This window comes from Pogonomyrmex barbatus, unplaced genomic scaffold, assembly GCF_055798465.1.
Source record: "Pogonomyrmex barbatus isolate J1 unplaced genomic scaffold, ASM5579846v1 scaffold18, whole genome shotgun sequence".
NCBI lineage: Eukaryota > Metazoa > Arthropoda > Insecta > Hymenoptera > Formicidae > Pogonomyrmex > Pogonomyrmex barbatus.
Genome location: NW_028297114.1, coordinates 5467696 through 5482593, shown reverse-complemented (window position 1 = coordinate 5482593; position 14898 = coordinate 5467696). Strand labels below are relative to the sequence as shown.

The 14898-nt window shown below is 43.0% G+C and overlaps 1 long non-coding RNA gene across 2 annotated transcripts in view; it reads right to left on the bottom strand.

Moving 5' to 3' along the window:
• Positions 1–1207: 1207 nt before the first annotated feature.
• The window catches only part of LOC105431750 (uncharacterized), a 164076-nt gene continuing 150385 nt past the window's right edge, over positions 1208–14898 (bottom strand). The window contains exons 3-4 of one of the 2 annotated variants that reach the window (XR_016138859.1): positions 3608–3746; positions 1208–2481 (exon numbers count right to left, since the gene is read on the bottom strand). This is a non-coding gene — a long non-coding RNA (uncharacterized LOC105431750). The remainder of the gene's footprint in view (positions 2482–3607; positions 3747–14898) is intronic. The other variant, XR_016138858.1, reaches the window with a different exon arrangement.

The following is a 14898-nucleotide window of genomic DNA, read 5'->3' as shown; positions in this document are numbered from 1 at the left end:
ATATTCTATATATTAAAATCATTTTTTTGTTTTACATAATGTATATAAAGAAGTCGACCGATGTATAGTCAAGGCGGTAAACGGTCTCGGCGGTTACAAGCGTGTACCCAAGACATTCATTGCGGAATATCGGAACGATGGGTATCCGCGACGATGGCATTCCTTGACGGCGACAGCGATCACGGCGCGCACGTGTCTCGAATCGCGGAGAACGCGTGCGCGTATTGACACGCGCTGATCGAACGCAGTGACGCGCGGGCCTCGTCACGAGGGCGAACCAATACGGCGTGATCCAGGCCGGTGTATCCGACCACGACCACGTGCGCGCCCCAAAGTAGGTATTCACCTACGAAGGTGGGCCACCTCGTTGCCGAGGTTAATAAGTAGTTGTCGCTTCATCTCCGAGAGGCGAAACATTCCCGGACACCCACCAACCACCCGACCATCCACCCACCCGACCATCCCTGCGTCAGCGAGGGCGTTGAAAAATCAGTCTCCTTACAAAAAGGGCTCGTTGAAAGGGACCGCGTAAGGGTGGGATTCCACGCGGGAGACCGGGATGGCCGGACGGAACGTCGGAAGGGGGAACGAGTGGTGAGTTTGAAGGGGGATGGAAAAGTAGTAACGGCGTGTGCGGTGGTTGAGGGGACGGGGGGGGTGGAGGAGGGGGCAGGGGAGTGGGAAGGCGGGAAATCGGGCAACGTAAATACGGAGCACGTTGCTATGCGCCGTAAGCGTCCGCCCAGCCACCCTTTTTACAAAGGGTGCCCTGAAAGTACGGTACGTGTTACCGCCGGGTAAAAAGGAACGAATGAATAAATTAGCCTCCACCCATGTGCGACGACGTAGAGAGAAGGGTCGGGCGTATCGCGCGGCACGCCATTTTGGAGAACGAAGGTCCCCCACGGGGAAAGGACACGGCCATACGAAGGATTCTTCTAGTCGCTCGATGCATTTTACATGGACCTCACGGCCTTCCACCTTTTTTTTTCTCCCTCATCTGTTCACCTTTCCGAATTATCGCACCACCGTTCTTCGATCATGAGCTTCATTCATGAGAAGAAAGTGGATCGTCATCCTAATTATGATAATGACCGACGGAATGCCGATATATTCATATTATGTTAAACGTCTCATACACACTTCTGAATATGAAAATTATGGGAATATTAGAAGGTTAATTTTCAGACAATATCAACCAGGTCACTTTTTATTGTACTTTAAACTTTATTAAGGAGTAATAATTAATATTACATTCGACATTGTATCTACATCGTATTTAACGTTACATAATGAGATCCTTTTTCTATCGATAATAACTTTGTAAGATGATCCGTCGCATAATTTCATTCCAATTGGGAGTTTCGCGTTTGTAGTGGAAGGGCAATGATTCGATCGGTAGCAACGTCCCGTCATGAATTCGAAATGGTAAATAGCAATAATTAAATCGGAAGTCGAGCGAATTCCGCACGTTGCACCGATGAATTCGACATAATCGCCGACAGATTAACCAATAGCGTCGCTAATCACTACCGGACGCGACAAGCTCGCGTTAGTTGTGTACTAGTAATAAATCGTGCATCGCGTTTGATGGCCGTAATCGAAACTCGGAAGAATCGGAACACGGAGTTCTTTGCTTTACGAAAGGGATAGGGATGTTTGATCGACGTCTGCCTTTATCAAACATCCGCGTGGGTTGGTGCGCGTCATGTATATTTATTTACTCATTACGCGGATTAAATTCCGCTTTATCTCGGAACATTCCTTAAATACTGTATATCTAATAACCAATTCAAGCTTTATGGAATATTAATTTGTGCGATGATTAAATTTCATAAAATGAAACAACATGTCCATCAACCAATATATTATATAAATAAGCATAAACATTGCACGATGGTATTTTGATACTAAATCCCTGAAAGCATGCGGTGCACTCAAGTATAATAATTAATTTGCATGATAATTATCGATTCTTTTAAACAAAAAATAAACTCGATCGATTGCAAAATGACCGCTAATCGTCGATGTCCTTTTCGGGGAGAGTCAATAACCGGTTGGAAACATAAAGTGGCGATCTACAGGACGATTGGAATCGGGAGAAGAGAAAGAGCGAGAGGGGGTCGCACAAGAGGGGGAAAAAAAACATTCGTTTAATATCCAATTTTCGAGACGTCAATCCTTTAACAAATTACTGGTCATCTCTGGGAGAGGGCTGCAAACTCGAGGCACATCTCATTTCCCGTCTTTTTCATCTGTCCGCGAAAGAACGGACGTGCACGCGTGCATACGTGCATGAATGCGTACGTGCGTGGTTAGGAGTTTGCAGTACCGTGCCTGAATTTACAATGTCCCTTTAGCACACGGTACGTCCGCCAGACACGAGATTCATCCGCCGCTTTAACGATTGCGAGTTCACGTTTTTGCCCGGTCATCTACATCGTCGTCATCTTCATCAAACACGCCTCCTTCCTTGCATCTCTGTAAAGAGAAAGGAGAACTGTGTTAATACGTATGCGACGTGCGGTAAAACATCGTGTTCCCTCCGTGTTTTCGCTGCTCCGTCGAGCACGTCTCCGTGAGATCGAGATCTCACGATCGATCGCCATTGGAAAGGCGATCGAGGAAACGCCGATATACGGCGTTTCGGACACGTACATTCCGCGTACCTTCCGCGTTCGGGAAATCCCCCCCCCCCGGCGTGTACGTCGCGCGCGGTATTCTCGCCTCGCGCGGAGGTAGCTTCATTTTGCCGGATGTCCCTCTCGTTTTGCTTTCTCGCGGAACATCCGAACGCTTCCCGCGGCCGCACCCACCATAGATCGGTGGAAAAGGGTCGCCGCGGCGCGGCGGTCGGTCGGCCGGTCGTCCGTCCATCCGTCCGTCCGTCCGTCCGTCCGTCCGCTCGCTCGTTCGTCCGTTCGCTCGCTCACTCGTTCGCGGTGGGGGAAGAGTTGCTCGGAGATAGTAAGCTCATTTATACCTGGGACGTGCTTGCGAGGTAAAACTGCTGAAAAATGATATCCGAGCCCGCGTCCCGCGGATTCCCGTCCGCCATGGCCATCGCCGCGCGCCGTGTTACCATCGCACAGTCGGTCCCTCGCCCCCGTCTGCATCCGCCTTCCTGGCCCTCATCACTGCCCTCGCCGCCCGCGGTCTCATATCGCAGATAGGAAATTCTATCCTTCCGTTTTCGTTGCGCCCCCTCCCTCCCCCCCTTCCCCCTTCCAGCCTCCATCCGCCCTACGCCGCCGTTTCCACCTTCGCCGCCACCCCCTCCCCCCGCGGCACGGTCGGCGCAGCCCCGCGACGGCAACTATTAAAATCTGGGATTCCATTTAACGGTTCACGGCAAAAGGCTGAATATTTTCATGGATAATTCGCGCGATGAAATGTTACGGCGCTGCGTTACATCGGCGAAATGTTTTAAAAGCGTCGGCGCTGTGCGCGCGCGGCGGTTGAACTACTTTACAATCCGCGAGAAATGTTACGATTCGACGGCGTTATTTGCGATAGATTGGAACATTGTCAAAATATTTCCCTTCGTTCCGACGGCTGGATAATTACTCGTGGAAATTCGTTGCTATCCACAGATAGAAATACATACCTCTCCCTTCTTCACGAGTCAATTGCGCGATAGTGGTTAGCGCTACGTTTATCTTTTATTACGATTGTTCACGTAGCACTGTGGCCCGCATTGTATCTCATTTATTATAGCGGCAACGTAGTCATTGATGATCCTCAGCCTATGAAAATATGAAACGTATTGGAACATCTAGTAGTTTTGTTGTTTTACGATCGAAGCGCGCGAGGAAAGCATGGACGAGAACGGTCGTCTTTTCTGATATATGTCGTGTATTCAATTTTCTTTATCCACGCAATAGATCCTTGATCACCGAAGGCATTCTGCCGAGTTTACAGAGTGGAAACGTGGTGGCTAGAAAGTGACTCGCGGTCGCAGGATCCGGAGAAGGAGGAAGAGGAGGAAGAGGAGGAGGAGGAGGAGGAGGAGATACGAGGAAGAGGAAGAGGATGAGGACGCGAGGAAGGTAGGACATGCGAGATGGAGGAGCAGTCGGTCTCACGGCAAAAAGAGCTGGATGAAGGTTAGATTAATGGTTGAGAAATGCAAATTGTCCGGTAACCCCCGAAGGGAGGGGGCCAGAGGGGGACATGTGTGGTGGTCTCTCCGGTGGGTGGATAACGGCGTCTCACCCGCTTACCAACCAGCAAAAACCCCTTAGAAATATATCGTAGGTCATTTCCCTTGCTAAACTCGAGGAGAAAAAATTGCCAGCGAACCCTGGAACCGACCGTGCCGCGCTGCGTCCACGAACTCACACCCCCCCGTGCTCGCCACCCACTAACTTCCCGCCGCCCTCTTCTCGTCCAGTCTCGTTCCATCTCGCCTCATCCCGTTAACCAGCCTCGGTCCGACATCCAGAAAGCGGACTGACCAACCGACTGCCGTCTCCCGGTACCTTTTTCGCGGCGCGGAACACGCGCCTCCGCGGAAGGAGAAATGCCGGGATATATATGCGGGGCACGGAACAGAAAAATGGCCGCGAATTTGTTTTGGGTAGGCGAGGGACGAGCGTTGCGCGAGCGGCGTGGCACGGTCGCGGGGGGATGCGAGAGCGTGTGCACGGAATTCCTATGCCGCGCGAAAAGGGTGGCGTTTACAGACGGGGCCGGATAATCGGCGATAGTTTATTTTTGCTAGCGTTCTCATCCCTCGTTCTCTTTCAATTCGCTCGACCGATTTATCGACTACGTCCAATTGATTATCCAGAGCTACGTTCTTTCTTTCTTCGCCGCTCATTCGTTGTTCGAGCCATACGCCTTGTACTTAATCGATCAGTACATCGAGCTTTGGGAAATTTATCCAATTAAAACGACCTTAATTCCGACTTTTTATTTTATCGACAATATTTGGAGGCTATTTTTACAGATCCTAATTGAACCGTTCTATTTAATTTTCTTTAGAAAAGTCTGCTTTGATATTTCTTACAACGATAAGTTTCCTCTCATGTCATTATAAACTGCGTGTTTTGATAAAAAATAATTTTTAATTATTAATTATATTAAGAATTATGAATAAATCTAATTATGTTAACTCATGCTGTACATGTGGATAGAGTTTTTAAATTAATCTGCAGAGCAAATGTTCTTGAAAAATAAGAATGAAATCAAAGCTCGTGAAACTAAAAAAAAATATTTAATACTAATCAAATTATCAAAAGTTAATTTTTAAAACTATAATTGAATTGAAGTTAATTTAATAATTAAACAAATTATTGCTAAATGTTGTGTCCACAGTGTCTTAGAATAACATTACGCGTGACTCTTATTTTCGAAGATATTTGTAAAGTCATAAAAATAAATTAAAAAAATTTTTCAAGTATTAATATTCGAACTCACTGTTAATGCGCCGATAAAAAAATATATAGAGACCTTAAAGAGCATGGCCTGCTACATCGAGTGATAAAAAAATCCTGTTACAGCGCGTCACGTCGTGTCCGTTTCATCAAATCTTCCGACCGATAAAGAGCGATGCCTCGGCATCAACCTGTGGCGTCCTTCCACCAGGACGCCCGCGTACCAATATTGGCGCATCTCGGTCGTTCGGACGTAGTGTCAATCGCGTCACTTCATCCGTGCACATTGCGCGCGCGCATGTACGTATACACACATACACATATATATTCGACCCGGTTCTTTTTGCCCCACATGCCTACCTATATATGTGTACACATATAATCTTTATTTTATTCGATTTATCGTTACAATATCACACGATAAAAGTCGCACGATAGAAAATAATATTTTCTTTTTCTAACGCACTATTAAAATAATAAATCGGATCCTTTAAGAGCCGCAAATATTTTCATTAGCTTCTTAATTTATTTCATGGCTCGTCTGTCCAAGACAGCCGCGTCCCTCATTTGCGAGGCGCATCATCCTGATGGCGGAAGTCGCTTGAAAAATAGATGAGAAGTTTTAATAAAGCACGGTACGCTAAAAAAAAAGAAGAAATGTGAAAAAATGTCAGCTGGACGGTAGAAGTTGCGCAACATGTGAATATGCGAACGCGGAGGAAGTTACATTTCCGTTTGGTACAACGAAGAGGCGCGGCAGCGGCGACGGCGGCGGCGGCGGCGATGGCGGCGGCGGCAGCAGCGGCGGCCAGTATTTCGCAATTAACGCATTCCTTAATCCCCGGTAACTGCTGAATATTTCCGCATTTGCCCCTGGCATCGTACCCGCTGTGGCGTTGTAGCAGCCGGTAACGGCTGCTACCAGCGATAATCGTGAACCACCCCTCGCTTATACCAGCGGTAACGGTCGCCAAGAGTTGCGTGCTATAGCGAGGACACGGCTGTACGCGCGCGTAAATCTCGGAAGGCGTTTTCCGGGGGTTGAAGTCGCGGGGGCATCGTTTAAAATGGGAGTCCAAGGGAGGCGAAACGCGCGCGAGGATACCTGAAAACCTTCCAGCGGACGTCGGGGACCGAAGGAGGTGGTGCGCACAGTGGGAAGGAGGAAATGATGAAAAAAGGCGCCGCTAGACGAGAAGCGGGGTACACTTATTTTCATTCCCGCCACCTCAGTCGGAAGAGAGTCCTGCGGGAGAACTGCGCGCGGCCTCATTTGTTACCCTTAATGTCCTGCAGCCTCCTCCTGTCCTCCTGTCCCGCTGCCTCCGGGATCTTATGAGGGAGAGGGCGCCCGGGAGTTACTGTCACTGTATGTGTGTACGTGTAATGTGTGCGTGTGCACGTGCGTCTGTACGTGCGATATGGCCTTAGCGCGCGCGGTAGCCCTCTCCAGGAATATATTTCAGGAATTATGGGAAATTCTATCGAGCAATGTACCGTGATGATTTATCGCTGCCGGCATCCGCGAAAGTAATAATGGAGAACGTATCGCCCTCTCCTTTGGCGAACGGCTTGGTACGCCGTTCCCGCCGTAATCTCGTCGCTCCAATTTCGAGATCTTCTATTTTTCAACTTTTTTTTTTGCTTCACTGCCCCTGGTGACAGTATGAAAATAATGTCAGGAAGAAAACGATTATAATTTTACATTTGTCTCTTTAGAGACTTTTTCGACACTCTTTGAAACGGAATGTATCGTAATCTAATTGATCAAATGATATAATATGTGAATATTACCGAAATAATGTATAAAGAGTAATTAAATTTTTTTACTTAGTCATTCGTATAATTTTCATCGCTGCTCATTGTTAATCAAATAAGTAATAAGACTGAAATTTTAATACACATTATACTGACAAGTCAGAGAGAGAGAGAGAGAGAGAGAGAGAGAGAGAGAGAGAGTTAAATTTAAGCGCGATACGCGAATAGAAGAGAGCTTCAATTTTTTATCGGCGATATCTCGACGCGTGCCGTGCCGTCAAAAAATTTTTTTCAATCTCACTTTCTATTGCGGTACGGTTGATACCCTCCACACATCTATGGCAGAGAGCCTATATTTTAAAAGCCGCCGGAACGGCAGTTCCTCGAGAGGAAGTTGCCTCGGAGTAATTAACGATTACCAATCAGCAGCTCCCACTTGGACTCTCTCGAGGACGGTAGTTAGGAGGGTCGGTACGGTTTCCACGGTGAACGCGAAAAGAGACGAGAGGAGAAGTGGAGACACAGAGACGCGGAGGAAGAGAAAGAGTGGACGACGTGTGGTCGTTTGCTAATATGAATGTCCTGTCAGTAGCAGCGGCTCCTTGCCAAGAACGTACCGCTTGCTAATATGGCCGGTTGAAGGGAATATTTACGAGGGTGAAAAAAATATCGCCGCGATACCCCCCGGCCACCTTCCTCCGTCATCTCTGGTTTGATGAGGGATCCACCCGTTACCCGGGGTATGAAGGCGCGAATTGGATTTTCTGGGAATCAATTAGGATGCTCCTCCACGCGTACTTATTCTTCATGATTTGTATGTGTCAGTACGAAAACCGATGTAGATGCGGAAGAATTTTTCATCGCGGTGGTACAGCTTCCATGTGGTTTTCAATATACGCACGACTGTATATAGGTATTGATAGATAGAGATCAGTGATTCTCAGAGAAATGTGTTAGAAAAATTTTGTACGCTGTGTTAGTAAAAAAAATTTATTTCTTGTATTATTATAAAAAATATTATTATACAAACTATACATTTATATAATTGATATATGTATTTTTTTAAATATATATTGAAATATTTAATATATATTATTTAGGATATGTGTGTGTGTGTGTGTATGTGTGTGTGTGTGTGTGTGTGTGTGTGTGTGTGTGTGTGTGTGTGTGTGTGTGTGTGTGTAAAATATATATTTTATATACAAATTTATTAAGAGTGCGAAAAGAATATCGCATTGTTAATGAAAATGATGACATTTGTTGAGCTACGTACATTTCTAAAATTTTGAAATTATGTTATACTATGATTAAAATAATGTACGCCATTATTAAGTTACATAAACGAGCATTGTTTGATGTCCAAATACATGATTTCAATGTCCTTCTAATTCCATAATAATTTTATAAAACAGACAAACAGTATAATACATTTTCACATAATTCGGGGATTTCGTATATTATTGATTTACATTTCTAAAAACAACATTGAGATTATATTTAGAAATGCGATGCTTTTATCGTCGACGATCGCGTTTGAATGTCCTTGGATGAATCTCGTAAGGGTAGATTTAACAACAGTGTTATAATGAATATCACGGTATTGATCGCATTTCGGCGTCGCCTTATTATGAGCAGCGAGATATTTTTTTATGACTCTTTCTGCGTTTTCCAGTGACATAAATTACGGACATTTCCTAGCCACGTACGCGGACCCCTTCGATTTATCCATAAAAATAGCCGCATTGTCGAAACTCCGTTTCCCGAATGCCGCGCTGGGCGTTCCTTTTTTTCATGTAAATTTTACTGCGCGGCGGAAGGAGGCCTAATTTTTTTCGCAAGGGCGGTTCCCGCCGCCATTTTGTGCGGCTGGAAGGGTCGCCAGGAGCCCCTGAATTTACTCTAATTACTTTCCCGGGATATTACGGCTCTGCAGAAATGTTATTGATAACAACTGCTTGTTGCCTCCGCGTTGTATGGGATTCTGTCGGCTGTAAATTGTTCTTACAATCGGTGATTATTTCTCATTTGCGACAAATATCGTCATTAGATCTTACGGCCTATTATTAGCGATACGAATGTTATTATTACTCTCCCGTCCAGCATTAAAGGGTATTTTTATTGTTGTAGTTATGAAACTCGTTTCAAGAAATGAAAATTTATCGTTTTACATAGCGATAAATTTTTTCGTATAAATATACTTTTTGAATGTAAATTTCTATTCATCTAATATCTTTAAGTCTCTCTGATAACATTTGTAAATTAACAAAATATATATCATATATTTTTTTATGTTAGTAACGACTAAATTTTCATAATTGGTATGTTATATAAACGCTTACAATAATCGAAAGAGACGTGAATAACAATTTGTCGAGAAATCTGTTTATTTGCCAAACAATAAAAATGATGATGCAACACTGTTTGGAAGTAATGCGCTATTGAACATGATGAGAATTGGTGATTAACAATTTTTCAAGAATTTTACAGCTGTTCTCTGTACTACCGCCGTTAAACGATACTCTATTTGCATTTAACGCTCTTAACAATAATTGCGACACAATGTGTTCACTTTCTAATTCAAGCGCAGCGTGTACGCGAATTTTAAAGAGTTGTTTAAATGTAAATGAGGTGTAAAAGGACGTCCATTTTCCTTGTTCAGTGTTTGCCTATGTTATTGCAAGTGCGACATTGATTAAAATCCTGACATTTAAAATAAATTATTTGAGCCATAGAGGAATGCCATTGAATGAAGTTACTTTCATTCGATCCATTGTTATTTGTTTGCGTTTGTCAATAATCAATCTAAAAGGAAATATTTGGAAACATTACATTTTTATTATTCATTTTCTTACAATTTCTTCGAGATTTGCTCGTTAAAAAAAATTTTACTTTTTTTTCATACGCTTTATAAATTATTAATAAAATTATTGCGCTCTTAGTTCTGTTTTAAAGCGAACTGAAAAGATACACAGTTTTATGTGTGATTGATTTTGATGCCACCTATATATTTGACAACATTTTTATGGATCTGGTGTTTTTTTTTCGCCAGTAACTCTCGACAAAATGGCGAGCGTCGGGAGATCACGTGCCGTCGGATAGAAGTTGCGCCGACAAAAACGCAAGTTTGTGTGATCGATTTTAATTGAATTGTATTAAACTTTCACTGCCGAAGCAATATTAATTCTTTGATGATTGCGCGCATTAAAGTTAGTATAATATTAACTTGAAAATTTTTTAATATGCGTACGATTTTACATTGTATCTTTCTTGCATGTATAGAATTCTCTGCGTGCCGTGTGTTATCGAAAATGACAGGATAAAATATAAAATATTTCCTCTTTTTATTTTACAAAAATATGATACAAATCTCGTTTAAATTATGTATGCGCGCGCGCGCGCGCGCGCGTGTGTGTGTGTGTGTGTGTGTGTGTGTGTGTGTATCGCGCATTATGCTACATATGAAATATACTAAATATGTCCGTGCGTAGCAAATTTCGACGTGAGTGTGTGATCGACTTAATTGCTAACAATTTCGCAATTCCAATGTCTGAAACCGTGTTACATGAGAGCTGTGAGAGATCATGGAGGAGACCTTTGTCTTCATTAGAGTATCGATCGGCAAGTGCATTACTATCGGTGCATGAACACCGAAATGAATGAAGTCAATCCCTCATGTTACATCGATATTATTACTAGACAATACTATTCAGTCAATGGTATCGGTATATTTCGTTCTCACGTGCGTAGTATCACTTATAAGACGGAGACAAAACGATATTGACGCTAGTTTATGTCGCTGTTGCTCACATCAGTGGAATCTTGATTAAAATATAATGTTTCTTTGGACGTGGGAAATCTTTGTAAGTATGAAGTTTACGTCGTAGGGACGTAACGATTATTACTTTGACGTCGTGTATTTTCTACCTTATATTTATTGCTATGTATATTTATTGCTATTTATTGCTATGTAAGCCAATGAAAATTGTTTTATGTCGGTGTGAATTCGCGTTAACCCCAAATCAATATTTGTAATGCACATACTTCGATTGTGCGCGCGGAACAATATCGGGAATAAATTTTCCGGTATTTCTATCCGCTTGCGGTTCATTGATAGACATATTAATGTGTACATGTGTAACGAAACAAATGAAATCGGCTTGTTACTTGTAGCTGCGATACTACGATTATACGTATCCAATAAACGCCGGAGGCTGCTGGAAGCTCAAGCTAATTCGAAAACGGCAACTGCGTCGTAGATATTATTCATCGGATATATTTCCACGGATATAGTAAGTAGTGAAAAAGGGAGTACTGAGTGGCGGCGGCGCGATAACCGCATTCATTATGCAAACATTTTTCTGAGTAGATGCATCATCCTTGCTGCGAATTCATTTATTTCATTTTTTAATTTTAGGATATTACAAGATCATTGTGTTACCGACTCTCTTGTATTTATATGCCATTATCTTTGACGAAGTAAAAAAGATTTATCGTCGATAGAATGCGCACACGTTATGCATTACAATTAGCTTGAATTAAAAAAAAAAAAAAAAAAAAAAGAGTCAAAGGTCGAGCTCTGTCGAGTCACGTGTGATTTATTTGACCGTTTCCGTTGGTTTTCTTATTTATACGCAGGCGCGCGGGGTTTGTTTTGTAAATTTTGGTACCGCTATGCGCAACTAAGTTGAAAGCATTACCACGTAAAATTTTAAACAGATCCGACAAATCCTACGAGCTACGAGCTACGAAATCTCGGAAAGCGCGGGAGGACCTAATGCCAAACAATTTCGAAAAATTCCGGATCGATCTAACCCAGTAACGGGCGTCGCACGTGTAACGGATTGAATTTAATCCCGGCCATTGTTCGTAACCAGAATTCACCAATCATACGCGGTTCGATCCAAACCCAGGTGCAGATACATCGTAGGCGGGTCGAAGAGTTCGACAGCAGGGATGCTCGGCTGCCTTCCAGAATTTGTTAGCAAGAGAGCTTTCAGCGTGAAGCCGCCGGTATAATGTATAATAAGTATTATATTTCGTGACTTGATCAGCCAATTACGAAGATTCGCTTTGTTTTCGATAACGAACTCGCAGACCAGATCTGATTTCGATGAGGAAAACAAAAGAAATTGGCGGTACAAATATGGCGTGCCTAAGTGCCTAAAGATTTTTGTAGGAGTTTCAAGTATGACATTCGATTGTTTTTTGGAAAGACATCTTTTCGAAGAGGTTGATTAGAATATTTTTCTACAATGTCTTATTTTTATCGATTCCTTCAAATAGAGAAAAGAAAGAGATTAATTACACGCAATTAATTAGATAAAATACAATTTATCTCTTGGACTAATCATAAATATAAAGAATAAGAAAGATTTTCGACATAAGTACACTTAATGAATTAAGGTAATTGAAAATCCGCGATAAAAAATGCGCAATTGTATTTTTAGAGATTTATTAATATCAAAATTCATCAGTGGTTTTGATATTAATAAATCCCAAAAATATAATTGCGTACTTCTTACCGCGCGGATTCTCAGTTGATCAATCAATCTAATTGATCAATCATAATCATAATAAATATAGAATATATAGCTATTTATCAAGTACTACTCATCTGCAGATATATGTCAAAGTGTTAAATTTGTAACTAGTAGTAGCTTTTATCTAGGAAATTAAATTATACCGTCGACATAATTGCAATTTTGTGATGACTAGAAATCGGTGACCGCAATACTATTCAACAGCCTTTGTGCGCGATGGTCCCTCCACCGATGGTTTTCTCTTGATGAGAGTGTGTTCGAAAACACTCGAGCGCATATTAAAACCGCACGCGTAGGGGACCGTGCGGATTTTCGATTCGCGCTGATCCTCCCCGGCGCTTCTTTGCCGACTTCCAAACAGGCGGACGCCACCAACGGCAACGGAAAGCGACAAGCGGACAAAAAGCGTAGTCACACAGCCTAATCCTTGAGGAGGCCGCTCGATATCGCCGGCCGCACGATCCTCCGGGAGGATTCGTTCCCAGGAGGACGACGACGACGACGAATGCTGTTGCCGCTGCTGAAGCCACGCGCGTGCGGTGGCGCATAATAAGCATTAGCCCTCCCGTTTATAATCGCGCGATCGGACCGCTTATCCAGGCCAGGGCTGCCTGGCCGCTCTGTGGCCCTTTGTTTGCGGAGACTTGCTTTTTCGAACACGGCACGGGGTCGCGGGGGAGGACATGGGGGATGAAAACGGAGAGCGAGATAGCGGTGCGGCGCGAGCGGGCCGGAGACAGAGCCAGAGGAACGGCACCCCTACAGAAACGAAAACGACGACGAATGCTAAACGATCCCTCAACCTCAGGCCAACCCTCGGCAACCCTCTTTTCCTCGTGTTTCTCCGCGTTGTACAGCCCCGCTGATAGGGCAGCGTGCTCGTCGGTGCTCGTCGTTGATGCGAACCTCGCGAAAGATGGCTGCCCGCCATTGTCCCCGCCCGTTTTGGTTAGGCACTTTGAAATATTATGCCGACCGTATCGCCGGTGATTACCTCTACGCCCTTGCGTCTATTACATTATATACGCTAGGACCGTCGACGATAAGCGACATCGCGCTGATGAGAACACTGCCGGCGATATCGCTCGGTTGCGGTTGAATTTCGTCTTTGAAGAATTTTCAGTCGGCCTCTGATACCCGAAACCTGATTTTCCTTTTCCTCCAATGTAGCCACCGGAAGAGATTTCACGTGGAGAGTAACGCATAGTGGTCCACAAATATTGCTGGGATTATCCTGATTTAGCTCCAATGTATCGCAGCAGACACCAGCAGTTAACCACGGTTTCCATTGAAATTATGGAAATAAAATTTTCATCTTATACAGAAAGAACGGTTTTGCTCAATTATCTAAAAATTTGGTCGAATACAGATTTGAAAATAATTTCGTTGGGCCATAAAAATAATTATGTAGTGTTCAAATTGGTTGCTAGAATATAAAAAAATTTTTTTAAAAATATTATTATCAAAATTATTTTCAGATCTGTATCCAGCTAAATTTTTAGATCGTTTAGTAAAATTGTTCTTTCCACATGTAACAGTAATTTCAATGTTACCTTTAAAAAACCTGTAAAAAAAAAAAAATCTAAACGCGATCCGTTGTGGCAGAATATTTTAAAGGATTCAATCAAAGTGAGAATCGTTTCGTTTTGATATAACGATTTTATTACGATTAACACCCGCTGATGTTTCTATCGACGATAAACTTTTATATATCATATCGTACTTGAGGAAAAATCGGCATTATTCCACTGGAGATTGTGGTCTTCCATTTTGCACCAATCGGTATTTCATTAAACATCGGTGAGGGTAGATCGATTGGATGAAATACAACGTCCGAGAAAAGTTTGCGAATCAGGTTTCCGAAATGCACACGTCAATAATTTGCATTCCAATATCGTTGCTATCGCAGTGGTATCAACTTTGATTATTATCCTTTTCCCCACGTTTGTTTCTTCTCTGTTGCATATCGCGCGCGCTTTTTTCCTCGTATCCTCTCCATATCGAGACATTAATTGTATCTTTATGTCGATAAAAATGGCTCTTTTTACGATAATATAAATGTTGCATCCGAATAGTCCAACCAATTTTAAGCTTATTTACAATTGTACGATGCGTACATTTAATTTTTATATCTCTGTCTCAGGAATCCCAAGTTTTTTTTTAAATTTAATTCGCTCCGTTACGAATCGTTATTACATTCTTATATTCTTACATATTTTACA